The sequence below is a fragment of the Nomascus leucogenys genome, chromosome 3, assembly GCF_006542625.1.
Source record: "Nomascus leucogenys isolate Asia chromosome 3, Asia_NLE_v1, whole genome shotgun sequence".
Classification (NCBI taxonomy): Eukaryota; Metazoa; Chordata; class Mammalia; order Primates; family Hylobatidae; genus Nomascus; species Nomascus leucogenys.
In genome coordinates this window covers 19,795,560-19,814,061 of record NC_044383.1, presented here as the reverse complement: position 1 = coordinate 19,814,061, position 18,502 = coordinate 19,795,560, and the positions used below count along the sequence as shown (strand labels likewise).

Genomic DNA, 18,502 nt, shown 5'->3' with positions numbered 1-18,502 from the left:
TATGGTCACCAACCTCAATGGACCCACAGTATTTCCAGCATTGAGAAATACTTGCAAAGTAAGGAAATATAGTATCTAAGGAAGGAACTCTGGGGACTCCAAAAAGTAAGAATTGCATGCTGGTAGAGAACCCAGCAAACAAAACAAAGAAATAGATCAGTATAGATGAGAACCAAGTGAAAAAGTAACTTGGAAGCAAAGAGAAGAGAAAATTTCAGCAAGGGTTGGATCACTGCCATTTCCTCTTCTGAGCAAAGTTCTTTGTGTCAGGCCTCTCCCTGGGTCAACAACCAGCCAATAGAGTCCTAGGGTAAGGTGCTCACCCTGATCCCATCAGTGGTTATTCTTGTGCAAAGTTCAACCCAGCTCATCTCCTTTTGCAGGGGGTTGAGAGAGTGGCAGTTTCAGCTGCTAATGGACACTGATCTCAGCAGACGTATTGAACAAATGAGGAAGGGTCCAGAATCTTAAGGTCTTGGAGAGGCTGAAGTGAAGAAATGAAAAGCACAGAAGGAAGGGAGATTGCAGTTGCAAAGTGGAGCACCACAGTCAAAGTTATCGAAGGTCACGCAAGAATGGGTAGTTCCAAGGTCCAGAGCGTAATCATAAGAATTGAACAATGAGAACACTTGGACACAGGAAGGGGAACATCACACACCGGGGACTGTCGTGGGGTGGGGGGATGGGGGAGGGATAGCATTAGGAGAAATACCTAATGTAAATGACGAGTTAACCGGTGCAGCACACCAACATGGCACATGTATACATATGTAACAAACCTGCCCGTTGTGCACATGTACCCTAGAACTTAAAGTGCAATTAAAAAAATAAATAAAATAAAATAAGTGAGGTACAACAGTGAAGTAGGAGGGATTACCAATGGAGTATTAAAGTTAGTTTTCTCTGGATCTCCCTGGTCAAATTATGAGCTCTCAAAAAACACTAATCTTTCCATTTTTCTATTACCTATAACACCTGGCATATAGTAGGCACACTGTAAATAAATAAAGAATGGATAGGCATTTAAGCTAGCTACTGGGGATACACTGGTCAGAAGAAACAGAGTACTAATGGATTATACAGTCTTGTGGAGGAAGAGACAGACATTAACCAAATAATCAGACAAATGCGTCTAAAATTACAAATGGCAAAATGTGTACTGAAGTTAACATTGCACCATGATAATGTGTCATAAAGAATCTGGCCTTGTCTGGGGAGAGAAGGAATCACTGAGAAGTGATGTTAGAGTGAGAGCTGAAGGATGTGTAGTAGCCAGCAGAAGAAACAGGAGAAGAGTGGGCCAGAGAGAGGGAGCAGCATGTACAAAGGTCAAGGTGCTCAGCGTGCAGAGACCAGGAGTAAGAGTTCTTGGAAATGATCTTGAGAGGAGGCAGGGGACGATGGAGGGAGAGAGGGATGATAATGTCTGCAACAGTCATGCTCCATCTTCTTGGCTAGCAGAACCCCAATTTTCTTCAGATGGCAAGGGAATTATCATGATTGATGCAAACCAATGAAATCTCATTTCCTCTTGGCCAATGACTGGTCTTCTTGAGGTAACAGCTGATCAATCCAATCAGATGTAAGAGAAAGTCTTATCCAGGCCTTGTAGGAGAAATTTTTCTCCCTGAAGTGAAAGGCACATAAGGAGAATGCTCATTTTCCCCCAACACTTCCCTGCTGCTTGAGATAGTGTGTTGTGGAAACATGATGCTTATGGCAGCCAACTTCTGACCATATGGAAAAGGCCAAGAAAATCAGAGACATAACCTTAGTTCTAACATCACTGAATCATCAAAATAAGTCTGGAAATCCTTCATTCCAGACTTCTTGCATGATGTATGATAAGTAAATTATAAGCCACTATTGTTGAGTGTTGGGTTTTTTTTTTTAACAGCCAAAAGCAATCCTAACTATAGAGCAATTTCCAAAATCAGTCATGGAAGAGAATCATATAAAATTATACAAAATGCTTTATATCATCAGTTCCTTTCTCTTTACAAACATCAGATGATTCAGACTACTACCAAACAGATGATAGAAAATAGGTCTTTGTTTGATACCATTTTTAACATAATCTAAAAGATACCTTTGTTATTACTTTGTTCTGTGTACAGCTTTCTCCTTGCTTTCCTTGAATTCTTTTTTCCAGAGAAGAGGTATAGTAAGGATGCTTTGAAGTGATGTCATTGATGTCACTCCTTTACCGGTGTCACTGACAAAGACACATTTACTATCCACATGGACAATGAGCATGCAGCATGGAGTGAAATGGCCTGCACGCTAATAAGCCCTTGACTTTGATTCAAAGGCATAATCATAATCAGAGATGTATGGGTACTTAGAGCTCTTTGGGGAAGGACAGTAATGGGATTATGAGGCCCAATATCTGGCAACCTATGCAACGTCACGCAGTCAGAGTAGGCCGAGACCCGAGGCCAACTGATCTCAAGCCCAGCACTCACATAGTGTAGCGTATGAAAGAACACACACAGGCTTCGGAGTCAAGACAGACCAGTCTGATTTCTGTGGGTCACTTAACTAGCTAAGGATCATGCAGCTAGTATTTAATCTCTCTAAATTTAAATTTCCTCCTTTAAAATTAGGATTAATAAAATTTTTCCTGCAACAACATAGAATTAAATGAGATTTTCTATGTAAAACAAAAGTCCCCAATAAGTAGTGGGTATTGCCATGCCATATAAACTGTTCAATTGTGTTTTGGTTAAGAGGCAGCAGAACTCAAGAGCATCTTCATGAAGAAAAGTGCAATTAACAAAGTCATGGAATAACTCATTTGATCTTTCAGATGAACAGGCGATTGCTTTTTGTGACAGGTAATTGATATGTTGTTTACAGGTCATTGGACACAACTTTAAAAAACCTATGCTTGTGTTTCATAGGTATGTTTGTTTTGCAAGTTTGGTATTTGGTGTCTGTGCCAGTTTTTGCTTGCTTTTTAGTTTTTATTTCATGGGTTCATCTACAGTACAAATAGCTTTATTAGGCTTCTTCCTCCAAAGAGTTTTGTAATACTGTTGGAAAAATAATACGAAAAAGTCTAGAATAGGGTGGGTTGGATGGGTGGGGGTGGAGGGACAGGTGGAGGGACAGACAGATGAACAGGTTGCTGATGGAAAGCCCATCTAACTGTTTCATCAGTATCGTTTCCAAAGGAACACAAGTCTTACAGTAATTTTCCCTCTTCCCCTTTTTGGTTAGGTCTCTATATTATAACAATGGGCTGTCTGGACTTTACAGTTCCCAAGTAAGTGGAAATCAGCACAAGCTTTTTAAGAACTACTTAGAGCTACAACTAGTATCTGATTAAAGTTCTAATGTAAAGACATTAAGACTATCTCCAGAATTATCAAAAGTTAGCCTAAAAGAACATCCAGGAAATACTATTAGGTCTATCTCTGTCTTGTTATAAAGAAATACCTGAGATTTGATAATTTATAAAGAAAAGAGGTTTAATTGGCCCATGGTTCTGCAAGCTGTGCAGGAAGCATACTCCTGGCATCTCTCAGCTTCTGAGAAGACCTCAGGGAGCTTTCTTTTACTCATGGTGGAAGGTGAGGCGGGAGTAGCCATGTCACCTGGTGAGAGTGGGAGCAGTAGAGTTGGGGGAGATGCCACACACTTTTTTTTTTTTTTTTTTTTTGAGACAGAATCTCGCTCTTTTGCCCAGGCCGGAGTGCAGTGGCGCTATCTCGACTCACTGAAAGCTCCGCCTCCTGGATTCATGCCATTTTCCTGCCTCAGCCTCCCGAGTAGCTGGGACTACAGGCACCCGCCACCGCACCCGGCTAATTTTTTGTATTTTTTTAGTAGAGACGGGGTTTCACCGTGTTAGCCAGGATGGTCTCGATCTCCTGACCTCATGATCTGCCCACCTCAGCCTCCCAAAGTGCTGGGATTACAGGCGTGAGCCACTGCGCCCGGCCACCACACACTTTTAAACAAAGACCTCACTACAACTCACTATCTCAGACACAGAACCAAGCCATGAGGGATCCACCCCCAGGACCCAACACCTCCAGCCAGACTCCACCTCCATCACTGGGGATTACATCTCAACATGAGATTTGGAGGGGACATCCAAACTATATTAGATTTAATAAATTCGTTTTTCCTAAATCAAGCAAAACTTGTCCTGTGCAGGAAGCACACAATATATCAATAATTTCTGTATGCCTGAAGTCCAGCTAGGTTTGCTAAATGAAGAAACCAATAACATCTACCCTCCATAGGATGCAAAAGAGAAAAACAAAGAAACACCCTCTGCTGAATGCTAACTGTGGATAAAGCACTGTGCTAGATGCTTTTTATATGTGAAATTTTACTTAAAAAAAAAAATCCTGTGAAGTCAGTATTATCTGTTCCATTTTGCAGATGAGGAAACAGACTCAGAGAACTCCAGTTAACTTACCAAGACCACACAATGGATCCATGGCAGAGGTGATTCCAGCCCAGCTACCCTTGTGAGGATGAGGATTAAAATGATGTACTTTTACTTCTAAAGGTAGTAGAATAGGATAAAGTTCATTATCACTTCTTCCTCTCCCCTAGAAATCTGTAATACACATGAAAATATACCTAAGACCCTTTGGTGGCTGGATACCACTCACCAGGTCTAAGAATGATGGTTTGCTCAATTGCTGTTGGTGGCTGTGCAGGGGAACATGCCTAGCGCCACCTGTTGATGATAACACTCTGTTATGGCTGAATGAGCAACTCTTCCTGGAAACCATTGGCATGTACAAGTGTGTTAGAGAAGCCAGGCTTTTGTTTCCTCATCTGGTACAAAGGAACCCTTTCTACCCTTCCCCGGAAGACATTGGTTAAGATATGGCTGAGGGAGGCATAGGGATTTTTTTTCAATGGTAGTCACCGCAGACGGTTGAGGGTAAATTGGTGTTGTTCTCAATAAGGGTTATTGTGACCATGGTCCAAAGTCTGGCAGGCATTTATTATTATTAATGTGTTTGCTTTCATTTTTGGTGCTAGGCAGCTGGGACACCAAGGAGAGTTCTGTGGTAAGCCACAGGTATGAAGGCGCAGAACTTCCCCTGAGGGCATAGTTTCCATTTCAATTTGGGGCAAGAATAAAATCTGCTCAAGGATATTAGTTTGGGAACTTCCTGGTGGTTCAGATTTCAAGCAGAGCTTGTGCTTAATCCTTACCAAGGCTCAGAGTCAGCAGGAGTGAGTTCAGGAATCCTCGGGACAAGGCACTTTCCTGAGCACTGGACCAGCGACCTCTTGGCTTCCAGTAAGTACTGCTTGGTGTATCTGGTTTGGACTCCCAAGGCTGGGATGATCTAGAAGCTTTTTCACAATTAAGCAATTGCAAAATTGGAAATGGAAAATTTTGCAGATATTTTCTGCAATGGGCTCTTTCTTCATAGGCTTCTTGGCTATATTATAGTCGGAGGGAAATAGGACTGACTTCTTGGTATACTGTATTCACCAAATCCAAAATAATGTTATAATAAATAGGTTAGGCAGTGGCTGCGGGGAGCTTCTCCTGAATGAGATCAAACAGCTAAATCAGAAAGGTTTTCTTTTTTGTTTGGGGGCAACGACAAGAAATACAAGCAGAACTATGAAAAGACTTAATTCTACTTTCTTAGGAGGAAAAGCAAAGTAGTTAAGGCCAGCTCTCAAGTTAGAATTCTGGTTCTGCTTCTTTTTAATTACATGATCAAAGTCAAGTCGTGTAATCTCTCCGATAACCATTTCCTCATCTGTAAATGGGCATTGTATCACTGTAAAAACAGTGCAAGCTTTAGAGTATGGTTATGAGGATAGGATGAGATTTTATATGTATATGTGAAATATATGTATACATATACATAAAATCTTTCATATACATATTGCTTAGAAGTGCCTGGAATGTATTAAGTACTCAAAAATTGCTACCCATTTTTAAACAACCATAGACTCATAGAATATCTGAGCTGGAAAGGACCTAACAACTAGCATTTATTGAGCTTCTATTATGTACTGAGGAGTGCCCATCAACAGGGTATCTCAAGTGAGGCTCCCAGCAATCTGATGAGGGTAGTAATAACCTTCATGTTACAGATGAAGAAATGGAGGTGTAGAGAAGTATTATAAAGTATCCAAGATCACATTCCTCATAATTCATGGAGATGAAATTTAAACCCAGATGCCAGAGCTAACACTCTAAACCACCACACCCTACTGCCTTATCTGTCCTCTCATTTTATGGTGGGTGGGGAGATGGAGGAGGAATGGTGGCAACACATGACTCTGGGGCCCTTTGCAGACATTGGAAGGACAGAGATGTCCTCCAAAGCACACTTTGACATCCACAGGGCACAGGGAGGGCAAAAGTTATTTGGGAATGTCCGTGAGCATGAATGTGGTGCTGTGTGGAGTTCTGCCAGAGGACCTAGGTCCAAGTCACCTCAGTCTTCTCTCAAATGCAGCTTTTCATTTGTAAAATGAGCCCTCTCAGAATAAGGCCATTCTGAAACACAAAAAATAATGTATGCAAATGCATTTTATAAACTTCAAAGGCTTTAGAAATATTTTATTTTTAAAAATGATTTTTTGGCTTTTTGACAAAGAGCAGCTCAAAAACAGCTTGCAGTAAACACACTGCTTTAAAATATGTCACCCACAGCTAATCTCTCCTGCACAGTTCTCCGATTGGATCGTTGAGTGCCATCACTCATTAGGCTAACAGCTGCATAGGGGGCATGGCCAAGTCCTATAAACATGGACAGAGGGAAAGGTGATGGGCTGAAAACCACTTGTCCCCAGCTCTTCAGGCAGTGAAATCCTTGAAACTGGAAAGAACCTCATGGATTTGATACAAAATCTCAGGGATAATTTTTTAAATATTACCCATGCCTTTTGGGTAGTGGGCAAGGTTTTGAAGAGGTTACGTTCTCTTTCTCACACAGAATTGTGCTTCCAGGAAACAACAGCCTTCGGCCTCAATAGCTTGGCATCTTTCCCAGGCATTATAGCTCATTGCAGAGCTGAGTGTGCCTGCTACAGCAGGCGAGGGCTAAGGGCACCAGTTCTTCAACATATGCCTTCAGATGCTCCAGAAAAGTTGTAATTTGTTCAAATGATCACTACTGTGATTATATAGGATACCTTAAGGGAGAAAATCTTTCCCTAGGGGCAGGGTAGGTATGATTCCAGGGTCCAGGAAAGCCATCCCACTGGTCTTCAAAGAGCTCCCAAATGCTCTGACAAACCACCAAAAGCATATTTTAGGACTTGTCTTAATCTTAGGATTTTCATCTCTGAACATATATATATATTTGTATTATACATATTTTTTATTTGAGATGGAGTCTTGCTCTATCACCCAGGCTGTAGTGCAGTGATGTGATCTCAGCTCACTACAACCTCTGCCTTCTGGTTTCAAGTGATTCTTCTGCCTCAGCCTCCCAAGTAGCTGGGATTACAGGTGCCTGCCACTACGCTCGGCTAATTTTTATATTTTTAGTAGAGATGGGGTTTTGCCCTGTTGGCGAGGCTGGTCTCGAACTCCTGACCTCAAACAATCCGCCTGCCTCAACCTCCCAAAGTACTGGGATTACAGGCATGAGCCACTGCACCCAGCCTGAATATATGTATTTTTTCATGTCTGTGTATGCATATACGCACACGTAATTAAAGAATCGCTATAGGTCATCTATATGTTAGGAAGAAAGAATGAGTTTATGTTGAAGAAAGGGAGAGGTCAGGAGGGTCAAGGGCCTCTGCCTCCTCCCCCATCTTACTTGGGGCTGCTTGGGCACCTCCCTTTTCAGGGCCTTCTATTTTGAGAGTCTTACTAACTTAAGGTAAAAGTTAGTCATAACAAATTCTTGGTTTCAAAGACCTCACTTGCCCTGCAGCCCTTCCCCTGAGGGAGTCCCTTCTCTCCATCCTGTGATGGTCATAGGATCGCCAGCAGCTGGCCAAGAAAGGACGCTGCCTCTCAGATTCAGTTTCTCCAGGTTAGCCTCAGGTGTCTTGCTCTGTCGCTCAGGCTGGAGTGCAGTGGAGTGATCTCGGCTCACTGCAACCTCCGCCCCCCGAGTTCAAGCGACTCTCCTGCCTCAGCCTCCTGAGTGATTACAGGCGAGCGCTAGGATTACAGGTGCCCGTCACCACGCCTGGCTAATTTTTGTATTTTCAGTAGAGATGGGGTTTCACCATGTTGGTCAGGCTGGTCTCGAACTCCTGACCTCATGATCTGCCCACCTCAGCCTCCCAAAGTGCTGGGATTACAGGCGTGAGCCACTGTGCCTGGCAGTCCTTGTTCTTAAGTTTCCCCTGGAGAAAGCGAGCCCCTGGCATGGAGAAAGGCTTATCTTGGGCTTCACCTCAGCCAGTGATGCTTTCTCGGCTGCGTTCGCTCCATGGCATCCTGCCCTTTGCCCTGTTCTTATCTCTCTTTGTGTTGCCATCCCCCAGCTCTCTTACCAAAGCTGTAAGAACAGAGAAAGTCCCAGGAAGACAGCTCGTTCAGTCATCTCAACAACACCTCCGCAGAACCACCCACTGTGTGAGGACAAGCTGCTTAGACGCGTCCCCGTTACTGCAGCTACCGTCAGCCTCAGGGACAGGGAATGAAATACTAAAGAAAGGATGGGAATGGGAGACTCATAACCCATCTGGGCAACATTCGTGAGCACAATCCTGATACTCACCGACGTGGTGGCTGGTCAATGAAACATACATAGTGTTGTTTGGGGACTAACACTAACCCTTCCTTTTGACAGGGGAGGACACACAGCCATCATGGAACCCAAACCTCAGAAGAGTCCAGGTACCTGAGGGGTATAATCACAGAAGCAGAAATCTTTTTATTGAAAATGCCCCACAGTTTCCTTCAAGCTAACCAGGATACGGAACTTGGTGGTTTTTGTGTATGTTTTTGTTTTGTTTTGTTTGAGACAGAGTCTTGCTCTGTGGCCTAGGCTGGAGTACAGTGGCACGATCTAAGCTCACTGCAACCTGCCAGGCTCAAGCGATCCTCTAACCTCAGCCTCCTGAGTAGCTGGCACTAAAGGCATATGCCACCATGCCTGCCTAATTTTCGTATTTTTAGTAGACGGGATTTCTCCATGTTGATCAGGCTGGTCTCAAACTCCTGGCCTAAGGTGATTCCCCACCTCTCAGCCTCCCAAAGTGCTGAGATTACAGGCATAAGCCACCATGTCCAGCCCCAGAATCTAGTTTTGGTGGGGATAATGGGTGGCATTCTGTGACAATGATTCTTGGTTTGGAGAGTGTAGCAGGAACTGTTGGATTCAATTAATTATTGTGTAAGAGTTTACCTGTCTAGAAGTTTAGCATTTTCTTATTTTCATGAGCCAAATTTTCCATTCATTGCCCAAAGATGATGTTAATAGCAAACTATGGGCCAGCAAAGATAGGAGAATATTTTAATTTTACACGAAACTCACACTTAGAGAAGTGCCTGCATTGTCACCAGGGCTTATTATGAGGGTGGCTCAATGTATGGTATTCAAATATCTTTGCTCTTATTCATACATTTCTTTGTAGGTGAGTGGATAGAAAAGCTAAGTTTAGGATGAAGTCACTTAGAAGTTAAATTATCCAATTCAACTCAAAAATGTTTACAAAGCACCTATTACTAGTGAGTCTTTGTGCTTTGTGTTGCAGGGGATATACAGATTAATAAATAAGAGTCATTGCCCTCAGAGTTTTAAAATGTTGTTGGGGGGAGGCTGAGGCAGGTGGATCACTTGAGATGAGGAGTTTGAGACCAGCTTGGCCAACATGGTGAAACCTCATCTCTACTAAAAATACAAAAATTCGCTGGGCGTGGTGGTGTGCGCCTGTAATCCCAGCTAATCAAGAGGCTGAGGCAGGAGAACTGCTTGAACCTGGGAGGCAGAGGTTGCAGAGAGCCGAGATTGCACCATTGCACACCAGCCTGGGTAACAGAGCGAGACTCTGTCTCAAAAAAATAAAATAAAACCTTGTCAAGAACTTAAACACATGCACTGTGCTGGGAAATTAAGATTAGGCTGTGATGGAAATCATGAAATAAGTACAAATGCTGTGGATCTGAAGAAGAAAAAGCATATAAGTAGTAATGAGAATCCAGAGAGGTTTTATAGGAAAGGCATTTGAGCTAGACCCTATAGGAGGAGTAGGGATTTTAAAGAAATCAGAAAAAAGAGCACATTCCAGCAGAAGGAATGGCATGGCCAAAGCAATGAAATGGTATAGAAGCAGAATGTGTCAGAGCAGAATATACTTATAAGGTAGGAGAAGGGAAAATAGAGGATGAGGCTGCAGAAAGGTGTTGCCATATTGTGCCAGACCTTGACCGCATATGACAGGTAACCGCTGAAGCATTTTGAGCATTTTGAGTATGGAAGTGGCATGGTCAGATCCGCATTTTAGATTGGTCTTTTTTTTTTTTTTTTTTTTTTTTGAGATGGAGTCTCACTGTGTCGCCCAGGCTGGAGTGCAGTGGTGCGATCTCAACTCACTGCAACCTCTGCCTCCCGGGTTCAAGCAATTCTCTGCCTCAGCCTCCCGAGTAGCTAGGAGGGGCCCGCAACCACGCCTGGCTCAGTTTTTTTGTATTTTTAGTAGAGACAGGGTTTCACCATCTTGGCCAGGCTGGTCTTGAACGCCTGACCTCGTGATCCACCCGCCTTGGACTCCCAAAGTGCTGGGATTACAGGCGTGAGCACCGCACTGTTGGCCGATTGGTCATATTTTTAATAGCTTTATTGTAGTTTATTGTAATTGGCATACAATAAGCTATTATATATCTAAAGTGTACAACTTGATAGAAGTTTTGATATGAAACATATACAGGCATACCTCAGAGATATTTTAAGTTTGTTTCCATGCCACCACAACCAAGCAAATATCACAATAAAGCTAGTCACACGAATTTATTGGATTCCACAAAAGCTATGCGTACACTATACTGTAGTCGAGTGTGTAATAGCATTATGTCTAGGGAAATAATTTGCATACCTTAATTAAAGATATTTTATTGCTAAGATTTGCTAACAATTATCTGAGCCTTCAGTGAGTCACAGTCTTTTTGGGGGCAGAGGGTCTTGCCTCCATGTTGATGGCTGCTGAGTAATCAGGCAGGTTGTTGCTGAAGATGGGCGTGGCTGTGGCAATTTCTTAAAATAAGACAACAATGAAGTTGACCACATCGATTGATTGTACTTTCATGAAAAATTTCTCTGTAGCAAGTGGTGCTGTTTGGTAACATTTTATCCACAGTGGAACTTCTTTCAAAATTGAAATCAGTCCTCTCAAACCCTGACACTGATTTATCAACTAAGTTTATGTAATATTTTAAATCCTTTATTGTGATTTCAAAAATAAACACAGCATGTTCACCAGTTGTAGATTCCACCTCAAGAAAACACTTTCTTTTCATATTCCATAAGAAGCAGCTCCTCATCTGTTGAAGTTTCATCATGAGATTACAGCAATTCAGTCACATCTTCAGGGTTCACCTCTAATTCTAGTTCTCTTGTTATTTTCACCACATCTGCAGTGACTTCCTCCACCTAAGGAAGTTTTGAACCCCTCAAAATCATCGAGGAGTATTGGAATCTACTTCCTCCAGACTCCTGTTGACGTTGCTATTTTGACCTCCTTCTAGGAGGCCAGGTGTGGTGGCTCACGCCTATAATCCCAGCACTTTGGGAGGCCAAGGAAGTAGTATCACTTGAGCCCAGGACTTCCAGACCAACCTGGGGCTGCATGGTGAGGTCAAGGCTGCAGTGAGCCATGATCATTCCACTGCACTCCCACCTGGGTGACAGAGCAAGACCCTGTCTCAAAAACAAATAAACAAACAAAAAGAGTACAATGGTTCTTTAACTTTTAAAAGAATTTAAAGAAAAATAAAAATAACAATTTTAAAGCAAACAGTTTGGTGGCATTTAGCACATTCATCACTCCAGAAAAAAGGCTTACCCATAAAGCAGTTTCTCCCTGTTCTCCCTTTCCCCCCAGCCCCTGTTAACTGCTAATCTGCATTCCATCTCTAGGGATTTATGTAGCCTGGATATTTCACATCAATGAAATCATACAATATTTGACCTCTTGTGGCTGGCTTCTTTCACTCAGCATAACATTTTTGAAGTTCACCCACATTGTAGAATGTATCATTACTTCATTCCTTTTTACAGCTGACAAATATCCCATTGTCCATGTATGCCACAATTTGTTGATCCATTTATTAATTGACGGACATTTGTGCTGTTTCCATGTTTAGCTATCGTGAAGAGTGCTGTTTGAACTTGTGTGAACACGTACGTGTTTGAGTACCTGTTTCAGTTCTTTTCGGTATATGCCTAAGAGTAGAACTGAAGGATCATATACTAAGCCCGTGTTTAACTTTTTTAGAAATCACCAAAGTGTTTTCTGCAGTGGCTGAACCATTACACATTCCACCACCAGTGTATGAGAGTTCCAGTTTTTCCACATCCTTACCATTTTATTTTCCATGTTATTTTCCTTTTTGAAAAAAAGGTAGACCCCGGCACAGTGGCTCACTCCTGTAATCTCAGCACTTTGGAAGGCTGAAGTGATGGATCACCTGAGGTCAGGAGTTCGAGACCAGCCTGGCCAATATGGCAAAACCCCATTTCTACTAAAAGTACAAAAATTAGCCAGCCGTGGTGGCAGGCACCTGTAATCCCAGCTACTCGGGAGGCTGAGACAGGAGAATCACTTGAACCTGGAAGGCGGAGATTGCAGTGAGCCAAGGTCAAGCCAATGCACTCCAGCCTGGGCCACAGAGTGAGACTCCATCTCAAAAAAAAAAAAAAAAAAAGTTATAGCCATCCTAGTGAGCGTGAAGTGGTTTCTTATTGTAATTTTGATCTACATTTCCTTAATGACTAAATGCACTGCACAGCTTTTCTTGTGCTTATTGGCCATTCGCTTATTTTCTTTAGAAGAATGTCTGTTCAAGTTCTTTGTTCACTTTTTAGTTGAGTTGTTTGTCTTTTTGTGTTGCATTGTAAGAGTTCTTTATATATTCTGGATAGTAGGCCCTGGTCAGATATATGATTTTTGAATATTTTATCCCATTCTGTAGGTAGTCTTTTCACTTTCTTAATATCCTTTGATGCACAAAAGTTTTTAATTTTGATGAAGTCTAGTTTATCTATTTTTTTTGTTTGTTGCTTGTGCTTTTGGTATCATATCTAAGAATACATTGTCAAATCCAAGATTATAAAAATTTACACGTTTTCTACTAAAAGTTTTATGGTTTTAGCTCTCATGTTAAGGTCATTTATTTATTTTGAGTTAACTTCATTATTTGGGATGACATAGGGGTCCAACTTCATTCTTTTGCATGTGAATACTCAGTCGGCCCAGCACCATTTATTGAAAAGACTGTTCTCTCCCCATTGAATGGCCATGACCACTAATGTATGGGTTTGTTTCTGGACTCTCAATTCTATTCCATTGGCCTATGTGTCTTATCTGTCCTTATACCAAAACCACACTCTTGATTATTGTAGCTTTGTAGTAAGTTTTGAAATTGGAAAGTGTATGTAATCTTTGTTCTTCTTTAAGATTATTTTGGATATTCAGGGCCCCTTGGTATTTTCGATGATTTTGAGGATTAGCTTTTCCAGTTTTACAAGAAAAAAATGCCATTGGGATTTTAATAGAGATTGCATTGAATTTATAGATTGCCTTAGGTAGTATTTATATCTTAACAGTATTAAGTCTTCCAATTCATAAATATGGAATGTTTTCCCGTTAATTTATGTCTCCTTTAATTTATTGCAGCAATTTTTCTAGTTTGCAGTGTACCAGTCTTTTTATCTGCCTAGTCAAATTTATCCCTAGGTACTTTTTTTGGATGCTATTGTAAATGGAACAGTTTACATAATTTTATTTTTGGATTATTTACTGCTGGTTTATAGAAATACAGCTAATTTTTGTCTGTTGTTCTTGAATACTGCTGAATTTGTTTATTAGCTCTAGTAGTTTTTGGGGATTCTTTGGGATTTTTAACATATGAGATTATGTCACTTGCAAACAAATGATTTTACTTCATTCTTTTCAATTTGGATGTTTTATTTATTTTTACTTATTTTGGATGCATGTTTTAATGTTTTAAATAAGTTTGCTAAGAGTTTTCAATCAAGAAGAGTGATGTTAGCCTCACAGAATGAGTTGAGAAATATTCCCTTCTCTTCAATTTTTTTGGGAGCCTTTGTGTAGAATTGATTATCTCTTGCTTACATGTTTGATCAAAGGGAACAACAGTACAGCCACTTGGGCCTATATGAAGAATTTTTAACTACAACTCCAATTTCTTTAATAACTATAGGAGGCTATTCAGGTTATCTATTTCTTCTTCAGTGACCTTTGTTGGTGTAGTTCAAGGAATTTTTCAGTTTACCTAAGTTGCCAAATTTATTGGAATAAAGTTGTCCATATTTATTTATTATCCTTTTAATATCAGTAGACTCTGTAGATATGTCCCCTCTCTCCTCCTAATATTGGCAAATTGTGTCTTCTCTCCAGTTTTTCTGGTCTATCTGCCTACGTAGAGGTTTGTTAACTTAATCTTTTTAATGGATTAACTTTGGTTTCATTGGTTGTCTCTGTTGTTTTTCTGTGTTCTCTTTCATTGAATTCCACTTTTATCTTTATTATCTCCCTTCCTCTATTTAGTTTAGATTTGTTCCTTTTTTGTTTGTTTGTTTTTAGTTTAGTTTCCTGAAACATTTCAGTTTCAGGTGGAAGCTGAGGTAATTAATTTGAGACTTTTGTTCTTTTCAAACATGGCCATTTCTAACATAGGCATTAAAATTTTTTTTCCCTAAGTACTGCTTTAGTGGCATCCACAAATTCTGATATCTTGTGTTTTAATTTTCATCCAGTTCAAAAAACTTTCTAATTTATTTTTGGGATTTTTTAAATTTAGAGTTTATTTGTTTCAGGATCTTTTAAGAGGTCTTTCTGTTATTGATTTATAATTTGATTTCATAGTGCTCTGAAAACATGATTTATATGATTTGAATGCTTTTTAATTTATTGAGACTTGTTTTATGGCCCAGAATATAATCTATATTAATAAATGTTGCATGTGCCCCTGAGAAGAATGTATACTCTGTTGTCATTGAGTGGAGTGTTCTATAAATATCAATCAAGTAAATTTGGTTGGTAGTGTTGTTCAAGCCTACTGTATTCTTGCTGATTTTCTACAAAATTTAAGAGAAGGGAATATTTCTCGACTCATTCTATGAGGCCAGCATTACTCTTCTCGATTGAAAACCCTTAGCAAACTTATTATTTAAAACATTAAAAATGCATCCAAAATTTTAAAAATCGATTTTAGCACTATTTGTTCTATCAATTCTTGAGAGAGGGATATTGAAATCTCTGACTATAATTGTGGATGTGTCCATTTATTCATGCAGTTCTATCAGTTTTTGCTTCATGTATTTTGAAGCTCTGTTATAGGGGCATATATGTTTAAATTGTTATGTCCTCTTAGGATTAATTCATCCCTTCATTATTATGAAATGATATTCTTTGTCCTTGGTAATATTATTTGCTGTAAAATCTACATTGATGTTAATATAGGCACTCCAGCTTTCTTTGACTAGCGTTGGCATATCATATCTTTTTTTCAAGTTATTTCCTTGTAACCTACTTGTATCTTCATCTTTGAAGTGTGTTTCTTACAGGCAGCATAGAGTTGAGTCTTGTTTTTTTATCCAATCTGGTCATCTCTGTTTTTTAATTGAGGTGTTTAGACCATTTACATTTAACATGATTATTGATACAGTCAGGTTTAAGTGTATCATATTATCATTTGTTTTCTATTTGTCCCATTTGTTATTTGTTCTCCCTTTCCCCCTTTTCTGCCTTCTTTTGGAATAATCGAATTTTTTATGAATCCATTTTATCTCCTTTATTGGTTTATTAGTCATTACTTTGTTTTGTTATTTTAGTGATTGCTTTAGGGTTTACACACATCACAGTCTAACTTCAAGTGATAGTATACCAATTCACATATAATAAAAGAACTTGACAAAAGTGTATTTCCATTTTTCCCTATTGGCCTTTATGCTACTGTTGGAATGCATTTTACTTATACATATGTTATAATCTGCACAATACATTGTCATTATTTTTGTTTAAACAATTAATGTTTTAACGTTTCCAATAATAAGAAAATAATTTCATACATTTTCCCCAGTAGTTACCATTTAAATTCAGATTTTTATGTTATCATTTCCCTTCTTCCTGAAGGACTTCCCTTCGCATTTCTTATGCTGTAAGCCTCCTAATGATGAAATATTTCAGCCTTTGTATATCTAAAAAGTCTTTAAATTGCCTTCATTCTTAAAAGACATTTTTGCTGAATGTAGAATTTTGAATGAGAGTATTTTTTCAGTACTTTAAATATAGTTTGTTTGTTTTGAGATGGAGTCTCACTCTATTGCCCAGGCTGGAGTGCAGTGGTGCTATCTTGGCTCACTGCAACCTCTGCCTCCCAGGTTCAAGCCATTCTCCTGCCTCAGCCTCCCAAGTAGCTGGGACTACAGGCTTGCACCACCACGCCCGGCTAATTTTTTATTTTTGTAGAGACAGGGTTTCGCCATGTTGGCCAAGCTGGTCTCAAACTCCTGATCTCAGGAAATCCACCACCTCAGCCTCCCAAAGTGCTGGGGTTACAGTCCTGAGGCACCACACCCAACCCTTAAATATATTGTTTTACTTTTTCTTGTTTGCATTTTTTTTCTGATGAGAAATCAATTTCTCTGTTTCTTGTCTTTGCTCTGTATGCAATAGGTCTTTTCTTCCTCTGGCTACTTTTTTTTTTCTTTATTGCTGGTTTTGAACAATTCAGTTATGACATGTCTTGATGTACTTTTCTTTGTGTATCTTGGTGCCCCGCCTCATTGAACTGCTTGGATCTCTGGGATTACAGTTTTAGGTTTATAAAATTGTTAGCATTATTACTTCAGATATTTTTTATTTCTCCCTCTCTCACTTCAGGGACTCCCATTACTTATATACTAGGCTACTTGAAATTGTCCGCAGTGTACTGGTGCCCTTTTTGAGTTTTAAATTATGTTCTAACTCTTTGTTTATGTTGTTAGTTACAGTTGCCATGCCTTTAAGTGCACTAATCTTTTCTTGTACAATATTTAATCTGCTCTTACTCCCATCCAGTGTTGTTGCTGTTTTTTTTGAGACACTGTAGTTTTCATCTTTAAAATTTCACTTTGGGTCTTCTTTATATCTTTTATCTCTCTCCCTAACTTCTTGAAAATACAGTGATAATAACTGCTTTAATTACTTTCTCTGCCAATTCTAACATCTGTGTCAGTTCTAGGCCTGTTTTGATTGATTGACTTTTCTTCTCATTATTGATCATGTTTTCCTTCCTCTTTGTATGCCTGGTAAATTTTGATTGACTGCCAAACATTGCAAATTTTACCTTGTTGGGTCCTGAGTATCTTTGTATTCCTATGAATCTTGAGCTCTGCTCTGGGATGCAGTTAAATTTTTTGGAAACAACTTTCTTCTAAGTCTTTTATGATTTTTTTAGGTGGGTTTGGAGCAGTGCTCAGTGTAGAGCTAGTAATTAGTGTAGGGCTAATTATTCCTCACACTGAGGCAAGACATTCCTGAGTATTCTACCCAAAGCCCTGTAAACTATAAGTTTTTCCAGTCTGGCTGGAGGTAACAGGCACTTTTTCTGAAACTCTGATGTTTTTTAATGGTTCTTTCTCTGGCCTCAGGTAGTTTCAGCACACACATGTGTTAATCAACACTCTTGAATACTTGAGGGAGACACTATATAGCAGACAAAAGCAAAACCACTCACTATTGAAAATGGAGTGGCAGAAGTGATTAAATAAAGAAGTTTCTACAATGTTAACTGCTTCTCTATAAGTGATGAAATTATAGGCAGTTTTAATATTTTCTATATTTTCTAAAATGTCTACAATAAATATGTATTACATTCACTACTTAGAAAAACACAATGTTGTTAAACACAGTGTTGTTATTTTTGTTTTTTTCATTTTGGGTTTGTTTTTGTTTTAGCTTGGATTTGCTTCCACATCCAGGCTATAGGTTTAGTTTGTCCTCAGTTTTGGAAAGGGCAGTCTTTACTAAAAAATTAGAGCCTCTTTATTAAGTGAAAACAGACTCAAGATTTGGTAATACAGTATTTGGTAATAGCTGGGGCTATTAGGATAGTATCCAGTAATTCTGGGGAGGTGGCTGTGTTTACCTTCCCTCCTTTTCCAACTCCTACAGCAACTCTACCTGTCCCCCTTCCCCAAATAGTTTTTGCCACTTCATTTTTAATAGCAGGTGCTTTTGCTTTTGTTTGCTAAGCCAAAGGGCAATGCAGAATTATCATGCTTCTGCAATGGAAATAGAGCCAAATCTTTGCTCACACGTAGAGAGCCAACGACATACTCTAGAAACAGAAAGCCAGACAGGTGTGAGC

General features: G+C 39.8%; 1 protein-coding gene across 1 annotated transcript in view; it reads left to right on the top strand.

Annotated features, from left to right (window-relative positions):
• The first annotated feature begins 5,195 nt into the window (after positions 1–5,195).
• Positions 5,196–18,502, top strand: part of PLEKHS1 (pleckstrin homology domain containing S1) — a 28,114-nt gene continuing 14,807 nt past the window's right edge. The window contains exons 1-2 of the mRNA XM_003255489.3: positions 5,196–5,275; positions 8,760–8,906. The gene's annotated coding sequence lies outside the window, so the exon portion shown is untranslated. The remainder of the gene's footprint in view (positions 5,276–8,759; positions 8,907–18,502) is intronic.